The following is a 14,363-nucleotide window of genomic DNA, read 5'->3' on the forward strand; positions in this document are numbered from 1 at the left end:
GGGAGCACAGAACCTCAGGAAACAGTAAATTAACGTCTTTCTAGAGTGGATCAGCAAAGGTAGTACAGCATCTGAATCCTCTATATTATTAATCACCTTTGTATTTTCTCACTTCACTTTAAGAATTGAGTAAAAAACCATCTCACACCTGTGAGAATGACTAGCATCAACAAATTGACAAATGACAGTGCTGGCGAGGATGTGGAGAAAAAGGAACCCTCATGCACTGCTGGTGGGAATGCAGACTGGTGCAGCCACTGTGGAAAACAGTATGGAGTTTCCTCAAAAAGTTAAAAATGGAACTCCCATTTGACCCAGTGATCCTAAGAAACCTGAAACACCAATCAGAAAGGATATATGCCCCACTATGTTCATAGCAGCACAATTTATAATAGCTAAAATTTGGAAAAAGCCTAAGTGCTCATCAGCAGATGAGTTGATTAAAAACTGTGGTACAGCTACACAATGGAATACTATGCTGCTGTAAAAAAGAAAGAACTCTTACTATTCACAACAGCATGGATGGACATGGAGAGCATTATGCTAAGCGAAATAAGCCAGTCGGAGAAAGATAAATATCACACGATCTCACTCATTTGTGGAAAATAATAAACAACATAAACTGATGAACAAAAATAGATCCAGAGACAGAGAAGCATTGAACAGACTCGTCAAACTTCAGAGGGAAGGCAGGGAAGGGGGGGGTGGTTAAGAGATCAACCAAAGGATTTGTATGCAATGCATATAAGCATAACCAATGGACACAGCCGAGGTCAATGGGGGGGAAAGGAGACATATGTAACACTATATGTAATACTTTAAACAATAAACAATTAAAATAAATAAGTAAAAGGAATTGAGTAAAAGCTTCCATGGCCTGGGAATCTGCCTTTAGCAAGGCCTCAGGTGATTTTTAAAACCCTGTGACCTAGTTCTAATAATCCCATTGTTTTCATTTCAACAGGTGAAATCAGGCAGCATCTTTGACAATTTCCTTTTTACAAATGCTGAAGAGTTTGCTGAAGAGGTTGGAAATAAGGCCTGGGGAATAAGAAAAGTAAGATATCCCCCACCCTGAATTCCAGATATCTGACTCCTCATTTGTACACTAGGATTTGCATTTGAAAAAAATCAGCCTCACAGTCATTGCCTTATTTGCTGGTCACATGGCCCTGAGGGTGGGGGAACGAACCCACATTCATTGGACATCTACAGCTTTGTATTTAACTCTGCGAGTACTTTCCAAAAGTTATCCCACTTAGCCCTTAAAACCACCCAGCAAGACAGATGTTATTCCCATTTTTCACAGGTAGGAACTGAGATTCAGAGAGCATATCTAAACGCCCCAAGGTCACATACAGCCTTTAACTTGTTGTGTTAGCATTCACTCTCCTGCTCGCAGTGTGGTGGTCTAGAAGGGAGCCACTGAACCTATTTCTGATGGATGACTCAGAGAAAGAAGGAAGGTACTTGTGATATTTACCAGCATCCCTGCTCTCCTAGAACTGTTTTTTGGGGGTGGAGTGATATTTGGGACAGTGGTTTCATGATGGTGACACCTCCATCTAGACTTCCTGGTTCTGCAGGAAGGTCCACTCAAGCAAGTTTGTGGCCAGTGCTGGATTACGCAATAGGCAGACTAAGCTCATGCTTAGAGTGCCAATTAAGCACAGGCACCAAACAAATTTTTGAGAGAACTTTGATACTTAATACTTCCAAAGAAGCCTTGAAGTAGTCACCATGGAAACATGTATTAGACTTTTGTACACTTTTTAGTCTGGTTTTGTTTTGCTTTTACTTTGGGGTTATCATCTGATACTGTTTTCTTGAGGCAATATTACATACTAGTTAAGAGAATGAGTTTTAGAGCTAGATTGCTTAGGTTCAAATCCAGGCTCCATCACTTGCTAGCTATATGATATTGGAAAATTATTTAACCTCTCTGGCCTTTGGTTTCCTCATCTTTAAATTGGGAATGATGGTAGCAACTATCTTATAAGTTCCTGACATATAGTAAGTGCTCAACATGTGGTATCTATTATTATTAAACCATACATTCACTTGAAAAATACTTGTTGAGTTACCTGCTCACAGCACTTCCATTGTTGCTGGGGATATATCAGTGAAATAAAACAGAGACGTTTCTGCCTTCATGGGGCTTACCTTCAGTTAAGGGAGACTAACAAAAAACATATAAAGAAGAAAATACATATTAGTGAGATGGTGAGATAAATGATGAAGAACAACAAAGCAATAGAATGGACTGTGATAACAAGGGTTTTGTTCTTTTGCTAGTATATAGAGGTGGTCAGGGCAGACTTCATTGAGTAACATTTAAGAGACTTGAAGTAAGGAGCAAGCCGTGCAGATCCCTGGAGAAGAAAAGCCTGCTAGGTAGTGAGAACAGCAAATGCAAAGTCACTGAAGTAGGAGCATAACTTGCTTGTTCAAGAAACTGTTGTTCCAATGCCCGGCTGGCATGGCTTGGTGGTTGAGCGTCAACCTGTAAACCAGGAGACCAAGATTCAATTCCCAGTCAGGGCACATGCCTGGGTGGCGGGCTCGATCCCCAATGTGGGGTATGCAGGAGGCTGCCAATCAATGATTCTCTCATCATTAATGTTTCTATCTCTCTCTCCCTCTCTCTTCCTCTCTGAAAGCAATAAAAATATATTAAAAGAAATAAATACAAAGAGAGAAACAATATAGGAGAGAAACAGAAGAATTTCTGGAGCAATGTTCTTGAGAATATGAGAGTAGGTGAGATCTATTGCCAAAGAAGATAGTTTAACTTTCCATAGGAATACAGGAATTTTATTCATAATCACAGGAGTGAAAAATGACTATATTCCTGGCCAGTGTTACTCAGTTGGTTGGAATGTCAACCTGTGCACCAGAGGGTCATGGGTTTGATTCCCAGTCAGGGCACATACCAACATTGTGGGTTACATCACCTGTCAGGGCCCTTATGGAAGGCAACTGATCGATGTATCTCTTTTACATTGATGTTCCTCTGTCACTCTTTTTCCTTTCCTCCCTCTCTAAAATCCATTTTTAAAAGTAAGAATGACTATACGAGAATAGATACAAATAGGTGGGTATATGTGGTGGTGGGAGTATGTGTCAGTTGGCTTCTCTGGGAAGCAGACACCATGATGGAGTTAGAAATAAGGAGACTTATTGGGCATAATGCCTGGGAAAGATGAAGGGGAGAGTATAAAAAAACAGGCAGAAAAGTCTGACCTCTGTGAAAGATGGAGGATTGGGTAGGAATTGCTTCCAAGTGCAATGCAGCTCTGAGAAAGTCTCACCAGCTCACAGGGCTCCAGTGAGAAGACTGACCACAGAAGAGTACCATTTTGGGAATGGCCAGGCAGCCATACTCAGTCACTGGCTGGGGGCGCTTTGGAAAATCATGCCCTGGGTTCAAATGCTTCAGTGGATCCTCAGGTGCTGCAGCTACAGGCTGTCAGCTCACTCCATTCCTCACAACTAACTGACAAGTTCTTCTTTAAGAAAAATCCAAGTGGCATACCTCCATGGCTGCCACTGAGTAAGTGGAAAGTTTCTGATGATTGTGAAATAGGAAGTAAGGCCAATAACTTAGCATGAGATTGAGAAAGATGTTTTGGAGGTTTGAGGAGAAGAAAAAGGTGAGAAATAGTTATTTAGGGAGGAGAGCAAATCAACCACAGAAAAATAGTAGGCCCACCGACTAGTACTTAAGGGCTCACTTCAGTTTAGTCATAATGAGTAAAATGAGAACAATCAGCTTGGTTTTATTGTTTTCTCTGGCTGCTTTCTCTGCTTAGGTGCAGGGATGGAGAGTTGCATTTAACTGGAATCAAGGGTTTGCCCACTTAAGGGAGGGAAGAGCAAGGAAATTGAGGATGCTTGCAAGAGATTAATTGCACAAAAGTAAAGAAAGGAGGGAAGTAAGGACATGAGTCGGTTGAGGTCTAATGTAAAGGAGATAGTTCTGGTGCTCTCCCTTTGTGAAGTACTCCTGTGCCTTTCCCGTCCTCCCTCCTCTCCCCGCAACCCCAGGCATGTTACCTTTAGCCTTTCTCTCCTCAACTCCAAGGGCCCTTCTTTTGCCTCTGTAATTTGTTTCCTGAGCTCATTTCTTCTACCTCTGGAACTTTCTAAATAAAATTTATCTTACAGTTTGGAAGGTAAAAAAAGGAGATAGGTGCAGTGAACTGTGTAGCTCCAGGTGGAGTTGAGGAATTGGTGGAGTTGTTTACCTTCAACTAGAGCAGTTTTGGTTAAGAATGGAGAGTATAAACAGATCCATGAGTAGAGCAGTGAGAGGAAAGTGTAGAAATCGAGACATTAATAGTAATCAGTGCTTTCCAGGCAGAAGAAAATGAAGGCCTGATTGAAAGAGAGATTTGCCCCCTAATAATGTGGGAAACACAACAAGATGTCAAGCTTTCGCTCCCAGCAGGATTCTAGCAGGCTCCAGCCTATTGGGCATATAGGTTCTCAATCGAGCTTTGTCCCCCAAGACTGGGTAAAAGACCTCTTGACCCAGATGATCCAAGTGAGGATTGAAGCCCTAAAGGAATTTGTACTGTGTGTCCTCTCTTTAAGGCCCTTCTGAATAGAAAAATCTATGAAGATTGTTCTAGGGATCAAATTCTAGGGCCTGGATGAACACATATAGAAGTCAGAAGGAGTCCCATTTCTGACTTAATGCAGTGGTTTTTGTTTGTTTGTTTGTTAATTTTTTTTTTTTATTGATTACAGAGAGGAATGGAGAGGGAGAGAGAGATAGAAAGATCAGTGATGAGAGAATCATTGATCAGCTACCTCCTGCACTCCTCCTACTGGGGATTGAGCCTGCAACCTGGGCATGTGCCCTTGACCAGAATTGAACCCTGGACCTTTCAGTCCTCAGGCCAATACTCTATCCACTGAGCCAGACTAGCTAGGGCTTAATGCGGTGTTTTATTGGTCACAGTTCAAAAGCAAATTCAAAGAGTTCCTTCAAGATTATGTTACTGTCACATAGCAGAAAGGGAGCCAGACTTGGAGCTAGACTCAGAGCCAGAACTCAAACCTGGTTTCTAATTCTAGTTCTGCTACTCACTAGCTATATAGCTTAGGCAAATTATCTAATGAGTCTGGACCTCAGATTCCTCTTCTAGAAAGTGAGACTAGTAACACTTCATACATTGCTGTGAAGAATAGAAATAATGTGTATAGCTTGTTTTGCACTGAGTTTAGCAATGCTACAAGCATTCAGTAAATGTTTGTTGAATCTGAACCAATTTTATTTTTGAACAAATTACGCACGCGCGCGCACACACACACACACACACACACACACACACACACACTTCTCTCCACCCCACACATACTGAAAATTTGTATGTAAATAAACATCATCCCAGATATCTTTAAGAGTGTGGGAAGATGTCAGACATTTCTAAAGTGGGTTAACTTTGTTTATACCATCTGTAAATTATTTTGAAATTCCACAGTCTAAACAGGATGTAGAGAAGCAATGGAGAGAACTGTTTGAAGAAATGGAAAAAAGAAAACAGGAAGAAGCTGAGAAGAAAAAGGAAAGGAGAAGGAAAGGGAAGATGACATCTGGGGAATTGAAGAAGAGGGAAATGAAGAGTATTTTGCTGAGGAACCAGGAAATGACAGGCAGATGGAGGAAGTTGATGCTGAAAGAACATTTCTGGGTAAAAATAAAGAAGTCGGTGCTGACCAGAAGAATGAATTGTAACTGGATAAGGTAGTTATACTTGGAGGCAAATGATGTTGCTTAGAAGGAGAAATGTTCATGAGGTTGGCAAAATCTGGGAAACAAAATTGCTTGCCCTTTCTGAATGAACTTTGGATTTGTATTTCTACCCCACCTCCTTTGGTCTGTACTATCTTGGGAAAGTCATATCACCTCCTGAAGCTTCTATTTCTTTGTCAATGGAAAGGGAGTAATAATTCCTATTTTATGAGGCTATTGTAGGGATTAAATACAATATGTGCAAAAAGCCTGATATAAAAATACAGTAGGAATAATAGCTATTACTACCATCATTATCGTGGTGTTTATGAAATTAATTGTTGGTAAATAAGCTTCTGTATAAAATTGATCCTCACTTTCAATTTATCTAGTACATCTGGAAATTTTATTTTGTTTACATATCTGTATTTGTAGTATTTACTGTGCAATTCTGATAGTTGTACTTGTGATTTATGATGTTTTCTTCTTGCAGATGTATCAAGCACTTAAAAATAAAATCAGGCCCAGCAGGGGTGGCTCAGTGGTTGAGCGTCAACCTATGAACCAAGAGGTCACTGGTTCCATTCCCTGTCAGGATACATGCCTGGGTTGCTGGCTTGATGCCCGGTAGGGGGTGTGCAAGAGGCAGCAATCCATGTTTCTCTCTCATCAATTTTTCTCTCTACCCCTCTCCCTTCCTCTCTCTAAAATCAATAAAGACATATTAAAAAAATAAATAACTAGACTTTAAAAACAAACAAAAAACAAAGTCAGATTTCTTAACATAAAGATACTTTATGAACGTCCTTTTGCTTCTTTGTTGTTTTGTGCCCCGCCTAATTCTTAGTTATTACTTCTTTGCAGGTTTGATGGTCTTGCATTTATCTTTTCTGTACCACCTGCTCACAACATCATTATCATAAGCATTCACATAGCTTTGTACAGGTTGCAAAGCAATCTAAATTTGAGGAGTTCCTGCAATGTGTTCATTTAACCCTCATAGCAGCCATTGTACAGGACACCATCATTATCTTCCCCTTACAGATGCAGAAATTGCACAGAGTGGGCAAGTTGCTTGCTCAGAGTCAAACAGCTGGTAAGGGGTAGGGCCAGTATCTGAACTCAAGTTTGTCTAGTTCCAAAGTTTATCCTTCCATTGCATTAATCTGTTGAAAGAGTGCGTGAATATCTCTTACTATTAAATACAGATAGTAGGCAATGTTCCATATGGAAGAAATACCCTTTCAAGGAAAACAAGCACAAAGAAATTTCCCTCTTTTAAAACATTTCTCAAAAACAAAAGAAACTCCAAACCTACAAATAAATGATTAAGTGTGACAGCCTTTACATATCAAGAAGTGAATACAGCTAGTGTGGTTGTCAGCTAGCTGTTCAAGGCCGCCATGGTTGGTTCCTGGCTCTATTTACTTACCAGCTGTATTATCTTGGGCGAGTCATCTAACTTTCCATGCCTCAGTTTTCACATTTGTAAAACTGGGTTAATGAAGGGGCCTACTGCAAACTCAGCTGTGAGGATTAAATGCTGACTCATTTCTTCCTTTATTTCACCAGAAGTGCACCAAGGACTAATCCAAGTCCAGCTGGTGGGTCAGGCCCAGACATAGCTATCATTTGATAGCACAGGGCTAAAAATGTGTGTCTGGAACTTAATAGGTGCTCAATAAGTATTAGTTGAAAGAATAGTAAACAAAAGTCTGGCTAATGGTATCAGGGAAAATGTCATGAAGAAAGTGACTTTTTGAGCCAGATCTTGTAGAATGCGTAAGAATGTGTCCGATGGAGAAGGGGATATGTGGACTGAATTTCAGAGTCAAAGAGTAGGGCGCTGGATGACAGCAGGTGGGTGGTGAGGTCAGAGAAGAGAAGCAAGAACTCTTTCTTCCTTCTTTCCAGTAGGCTGGCACCTGGTGTGGTTTCTGGGCCTTACAATCTTTGGGATATTCTGGTTTGGGAAACTTGCCTTTGTGGGAGAGTGCCGGAGGCTAAACCAAACAGCAGTCAACATCAAAAAGAGACATTGGAAGGCCAATGGATTGCAAGACCTGCGGTGATTGCAAGGGCTCAAGGCGATTTTCTGACCTGACAATCTTTACATTGTATACCACACTTTACCTTTGATCTGCCTGTATGCATTGCTAAAGGACAAATGTGTATTCAAAGTGAATAAAAGGAGACAGACTGGGTCTCGGTGTTACTCTTCACGAAAGAGGTTCCACCTGGCGCCCCAATGCCTTCTAAATTCATATATTTTGTACAGTGTATTTATTGTGTCAGCGGCTCTCCTTCAAGTCATCCTGAACCCAGCTGTGAAGGTTGCGACAGGAGAGGCAAGACTTTACTCTCTTAGGGTCTTTGGCTGGGCCTGAGAATTTAACTGACATCAGATTAACAGAAGAAAAGCATACAAATTTTATTCAATAATAGTTTTATGTGACATAGGAGCCCTCATAAGGAAATAAAGACCCAAAGAAGTGGCAAAACCTAAATGCTTTAATAGTAGGTTGAACAAGGAGAGGCAATTGTGGAAAATAAAATACAGAGGGAGGTTAAAGGAAGATAAGAATTATTTTAAGAAAGTCTGTTTGTGCAGAATTCTCTGTCTCAGCTTTCCGTCCTTGGCGATAAGAATGTTTCTTTCCTGATATATGGAGGGCAGCTCTCACATGGGAGTTTTCTGTTTTCAGGCAGTAAAGTGGAGATCAGAGTGTCCCTTCTGTATCTGCTGTTTTTCAAGTGCCTTTAACTGAAAGTAATCCTTAAGTCAAAGTGGCAGTTTGGTGAGTGTCATACTAGTATTTTGGCACCCTTCACCTTTATATCTGTTTCTATAACATAAAGATAATCTATTGTGAAAAAGAGCAGGTGCTGAGTTTGCACATAGTCTTGGAGCTGGAGGGCTGGTGTGTGGGTGATCTGTACTTTAGGAATGCCAATCTGATATGAACATTGTTTACTGCCAATATCTGTTCTGATTGGTCAGGCATACATGGTCTACCAATTGTTATATATTTTCAAATATCACCAGATGAAGATATTAATTTTCATGCAGAGTAAGGATACATTTTAATTTTTTAAGCTCTTGCTTTTACCATGGTTAAATTTTCTTTTGCCTTTATTTTGATTAATGGTACAAATTTTATTTCAGAAGTTAAGGTACTTTAACAAGAAAAAATTCACGCCTAGTTCCTCTCATTCTGTGCTTTGAAATTTTTGTGTTTCTTCCAGGATTTGTCTTTTGAACACCACCCTTCTGCCACTGAAACATACTCGGCCAGGTGCGTTTCCCCCCGCCCCCCCTTAAATTCTGATAATATGTTTAATTTTCAAAAGTCAGAGGTGTTCAATGTAAAAAATGTTGAGTCTACTAACATATTAAGAAGAAAGTAAACATTTCTCATTATCCCCAAATCCAATGACAACTGTGCAATATTTTTGTTGTCTTTCCTTCCAGCTTTGTGTTTATTTGTTGATTGGTTGGTTTGATTTTGAGTTGAGAGCCTTTAGTTAATCACACTGTATAGTAAATGGCACTTTATTAGCTTTGGTGGGTGATTACCACTTTAAAATTTTGTTATTTGATTTTTCCCTTTTATTCCCTTTCCCTTCTTCACACAGGCAACTAAGTTCTATTTGATATGTATCTTTTTGTTTGTATATGTTCTTAAAAATGTAGATTTTTGTTTTTCATGGATTTTTTAATATATATTTTTTATTGTTGACAATAGTATAGATGTCCCCCATCCCCCCCCTTGTCCCGCTCCACCCAGCCCCTGCCCCACCCCAGGCCTTCACCCTGCTATTTAGTCTGTGCCCTTAGGCTATGCCTATATGTATTTAAGTTCTTTGGTTAATCTTTTCCTGTCCCCCCTGCATCTCCCTCCCCTCTGAGATCTGTCAGACTGTCCAATGGATCTTGAATGGATGTATTTTTAATTTATGAAAACGGTATAGTGTTTTGTTTCTTCATATTTTCCACTGAGCAATGTTTTTACAATGCGTTCATATTGCTGTATCTATACTAATAAAAGGGTAATATGCTAATTAGACTGGGAGACCTTCCGGACAAAGCCATTGGGGGCGGGGGGAGGGCCGGGGCTGAGGCAGAGGCGGTTAGGGGCAATCAGGCCAGGAGGGGAGGGCATTTTGGAGTGATCAGGCCAGTGGGGAGGGGCTTTTGGGGGCAATCAGGCCAGCAGGCAGGTGAGTGGCTAGGAGCCAGTGGTCCCAGATTGTGAAAGGGATGTCTGACTGCCAGTTTAGGCCCTATCTGCTGAGGGGTCCAAGATTGGAGAGGGTGCAGGCCGGGCTGAGGGACACCCCACCCCCGTGCACAAATTTCAGGCACCCGGCCACTAGTATATATATAATCTTGCTTCTGATTGCCGCATATATTTCATGATATAACATTTATCATATTTTAGCTATCAAGTCTCTCAGTGATATGATAGCCAGCCAGGTTGTCTTCAAGTCCCCACCATCATAAATAATACAGGAATATTTTAATGCATAACCCTTTATGTGCTTAAGAATTTCTTTGTGATATATCCCAGGAGTAGAATTGGGGGCTCATAGAATATTTTTTGTTGTTTGTTTGTTTTTTAAATGAAAGCTTTCTATAGGGAGAGGCTACGTCCGAGGCGTTATTAGCCAAAGAAAGGATTGTTTTTAACCAGGCCATCTTCTTTTTTTTAAATAAATATATTTTTATTGATTTCAGAGAGGAAGGGAGAGGGAGAGAGAGATAGAAACATCAATGATGAGAGATAATTATTGATTGGCTGTCTTCTGCATGCCCCCAACTGGAGATCGAACCTGCAACCCGGCCATGTGACCTTGACTGGAATCAAACCCGGGACCTTTCAATCCACAGACCAATGTACCTTGGTACCTTCATAGGGTACCTTCACTGAGCCAAACCAGCCAGAGCGCTGATAGAATATTTGCATAATTTATGTTAGATTGCTTTCTACAATGGCTATAGCAGTCCACATTCCCATCACCATGCATAAGGGTTACAGCATCCCCACCAGGTTGTTCATTATCAAATTTTTATAGTTTAATAGATGTAAAGGGATAGCACATTGCTGTTTTAATTAACATTTCTCTGATATTTTTGAACATCTCTTCATATGCCTTTTGAATTTTGGATTTCCTCTTTTATATTTTTTGTTTATCTTTTTCCTAAGGGTTGCTGCCCTCTTGTTTATTTGCAAGAGTTTTGTGTATTAAGTATTTTAAATATCTTCTCATCTAGGTACTTTGTCCACAGTGTCTTTTGCTGAATAGAAATCCTTATTATTCATCAATATTATTGTCTTATAGTTTGCGCTTTTGAAGTTTTGCCTTTCCTTTTCCTCAGTCATAAGCTATATATTTTTCTTCTGTAATTTTTTTTCATGTATATTATGTCTTTAATACTTCTAGAGTTCAACCTTGTATACGGTGTAGAATTGTTGAAATATGGTAATTGTACTGCAAGCCTTGATATATCAGTTTATGAAAGAGACATATTAAAAGCTCCAACTACAATTATGTATCGTCTATTTCTCCCTGCAGTTCTGTATATTTTAATGCTGTATAATTAGGTGCATCTATGTGTTTTGCTGTTGCATTTATGCGCTTGCCTATTGTTTCTTTTATGAATCTATAATGACTTTTTTCCACTTGTTATCTTTTGAGACTAAAATTCTTTTTTGGCAGATATTAGGATAATGACCTACTTCATATTTTCCTGGTGTATCTTTTTTCATCTTATTTTTGTTGTTGTTGTTTTCATCTTATTTTTAATCTTTCTATCTTTTTTGGGGGGGGGTAAAATTTTTTTTATTGGAAAACAAATATACAACTTGGAATGGATTTGAGGCAAATTGTGCCATAAGCAGATTTTCTTTAAGTGGCTAAACAAAGTTTAAAAAGCAAGTAACAATAAAAGAAAATGTTTCTGGTACAGGACCAGCAGTACAAAAAAATAGTGTACGAGTACCTGGATAATACACCCGTTTTGCAATAGTGCAACTTTTAAGTACATATTGTTGACTGTCCATAGTCCACGCAGTTACAACTCCACATTTCAACAACATGCTGATAATTCCTAAAGAAAACTACTTAAAAAGGCATAACCAGGTGTTCCCTCATTTGACCAACTCCATCTAAGTTTAGATGTGCAGAAGGGCTTAGATATATCCAGAGTAAGCCACATGCAACATGTTACTTGATCAATTTTCTAAAAGAAGGTTTCAGGACAATAACAGTAAGATAAGGGAAGAAAACATGGAGAAATGAAGTCCTAATTACTATACATGCATATTTTTTTTTGACAGTAGGGGAACCTTTTACAGATAAGTTACAAACAAAGAAAAGGCAAATAAACAATTTTGTACAAGAAATTTAACACATTCTGTACAATATCTTCACTTTGCTGTCATCATTTGTACAAACTCTTCATGGCTTACTTGACCATCACCATCAATATCTGCTTCCCTGAGCATTTCATCACCCTCTTCATCTGTTAACTTCTCTCCAAGGTTTGTCATCACATGGCGAAGCTCTGCTGCACTAATATAGCCATTGCCATCCTTATCAAACACACGGAATGCTTCTCGAATTTCTTCTTCACTGTCTGTGTCTTTCATTTTTCTTGCCATCATTGTCAGAAATTCTGGGAAGTCGATTGTGCCATTACCATCAGCATCCACTTCATTTATCATGTCTTGTAACTCTGCTTCTGTGGGATTCTGCCCAAGAGACCTCATTACAGTTCCCAATTCCTTTGTTGTTATAGTTCCATCACCATCCTTGTCAAATAGTGAAAAAGCTTCTTTGAACTCTGCAATCTGCTCTTCAGTCAGTTGGTCAGCCATGCTGCAAGCGCTACCGGTCTCAGAGACACAACTACCTAATCTTTCTATCTTTATGTTTTAACAGCATCTCTTATAGCCAATTTATTGTTGGATGTAATTTTTAAAAATCCATTTGGTGAGACTAACTTATTTGCATTTAATGTGATGACTATATAAGATTTAGTCTTACCATCCATTTACTATACATTCTTTTTATTTTTAACCTCTATTTCTGCTTTCCATTGACTAGCCCGTGGTCGGCAAACTGCAGCTCGCGAGCCACATGCGGCTCTTTGGCCCCTTGAGTGTGGCTCTTCCACAAAATACCACGTGCGGGCGCGCACGTACAGTGTGATTGAAACTTCGTGATCCAGGTGCCCCCTCCAAAAAAAAAAGAATGAAACTTCGTGGCCCATTCGCAGAAGTCGGTATTTTGTGGAAGAGCCGGTATTTTGTGGAAGAGCCACACTCAAGGGGCCAAAGAGCCGCATGTGGCTCGCGAGCCGTGGTTTGCCAAGCCGCAGTTTGCTGACCACTGGACTAGGCTAAGCTGAATTGTCTTCTACGGGTTTAAAATTTACACATAATATATTTTTCTTGTGGTGGTAGCCATTAACTTCAGACTCATACCCAAGGGTTTAAGAGAGTTTCTCCATCTCAACAATTTGAACAAAAGCCCAAACAAAAGTTCTAAGCTTGACCCTCAAAGACCTGATATGTTATCTGCTCATGTTGATCCAATCGCTGTTGCTGAGCTGGCAGGTATTTGATCGCCTAAGGAAACATAGGGTACCTTCACAAAAAAAAAAGGGTGAATGGAGGCTGGGAAGCCATCAAATAATACATGCCCACTTCTTCATATTAAATTAACTTCATTGTGTCTCAGTTTCTTCATCTGTGAAATGTCAATAATGCCTACACAAAGGGCTGATGTGAAAAGCAAATTGGGCCTTAGATATTAATATCCCTTGTGAATCATAAAGTGCTGTACAACGTTATTATTCTCCCTTTTGCATTCCTCACATGATATTACATCCTTTATTTAGATGTTGGTATTTATCTGTATTGCTACATGGAGAACTACCATTCTAGTTAGCATTTTTCCTAAATTGTGCTGATGCCCATAGAATTGATGGGCATGAATGGGATTGTAGCTCAAGGGATTTATTTGTAAAATCATTTCAATGTCCAGAGAGTAATGAATGGGCATGATGTCAGGGTTATGTTTCACCTGGAAGTCAGTTTCCATCCAGAGTCCTAAAGTTGCAGGGCGAGTAACTTGCTAGTAGACTCACCAGGCTACACACAACTGAAAGCTTGGCGCAATGGTGCTAAACTAAGCTCCAGTTCCTTCTCTACCTCAAATTAGATGTGACCTGAGCCACATCACTTAAAGTCTTTGAGCCTGAGAAATGGAGGTCATAAGAAGGTCTACCTTTCAAACTTGTGGTGGGATTACATGTAAAATACCCTAACCCTGGAGAAAGTCTTAAACTTCTCAGACACAGATTCAAATCTCTTCATTGATCAGGTACTGATTTCCATCCTGCTACCTATGGCTAGGATGAGTACAGGTTCTTTCTCATCTCTGAAGTGCACTGAATTGCCCTGCTTCCTTGGAGAATAACTGTTGTCCCCCGCAAGGCTTTATCTCTTTGGAATTTGGACCAGGAATACTTGCCCAGCAGGATAGTTTCACAAGAGAGCCTGTTCTTCATAAGCAACTGGGGTGGATAATTCTGGTTCTTTTCAGATATGAATGC

General features: G+C 39.8%; 1 non-coding gene across 1 annotated transcript; it reads right to left on the reverse strand.

The window, feature by feature from the left end:
- Positions 1-11,570: 11,570 nt before the first annotated feature.
- LOC102255501 lies at positions 11,571-12,654 on the reverse strand. Its single transcript, XR_001363332.1, has one exon. It is a non-coding gene; the product is annotated as a calmodulin (transcript).
- Between the last annotated feature and the right edge of the window lie 1,709 nt (positions 12,655-14,363).

The sequence above is a fragment of the Myotis brandtii genome, unplaced genomic scaffold (genome assembly GCF_000412655.1).
Source record: "Myotis brandtii unplaced genomic scaffold, ASM41265v1 scaffold382, whole genome shotgun sequence".
Taxonomy (NCBI): Eukaryota; Metazoa; Chordata; class Mammalia; order Chiroptera; family Vespertilionidae; genus Myotis; species Myotis brandtii.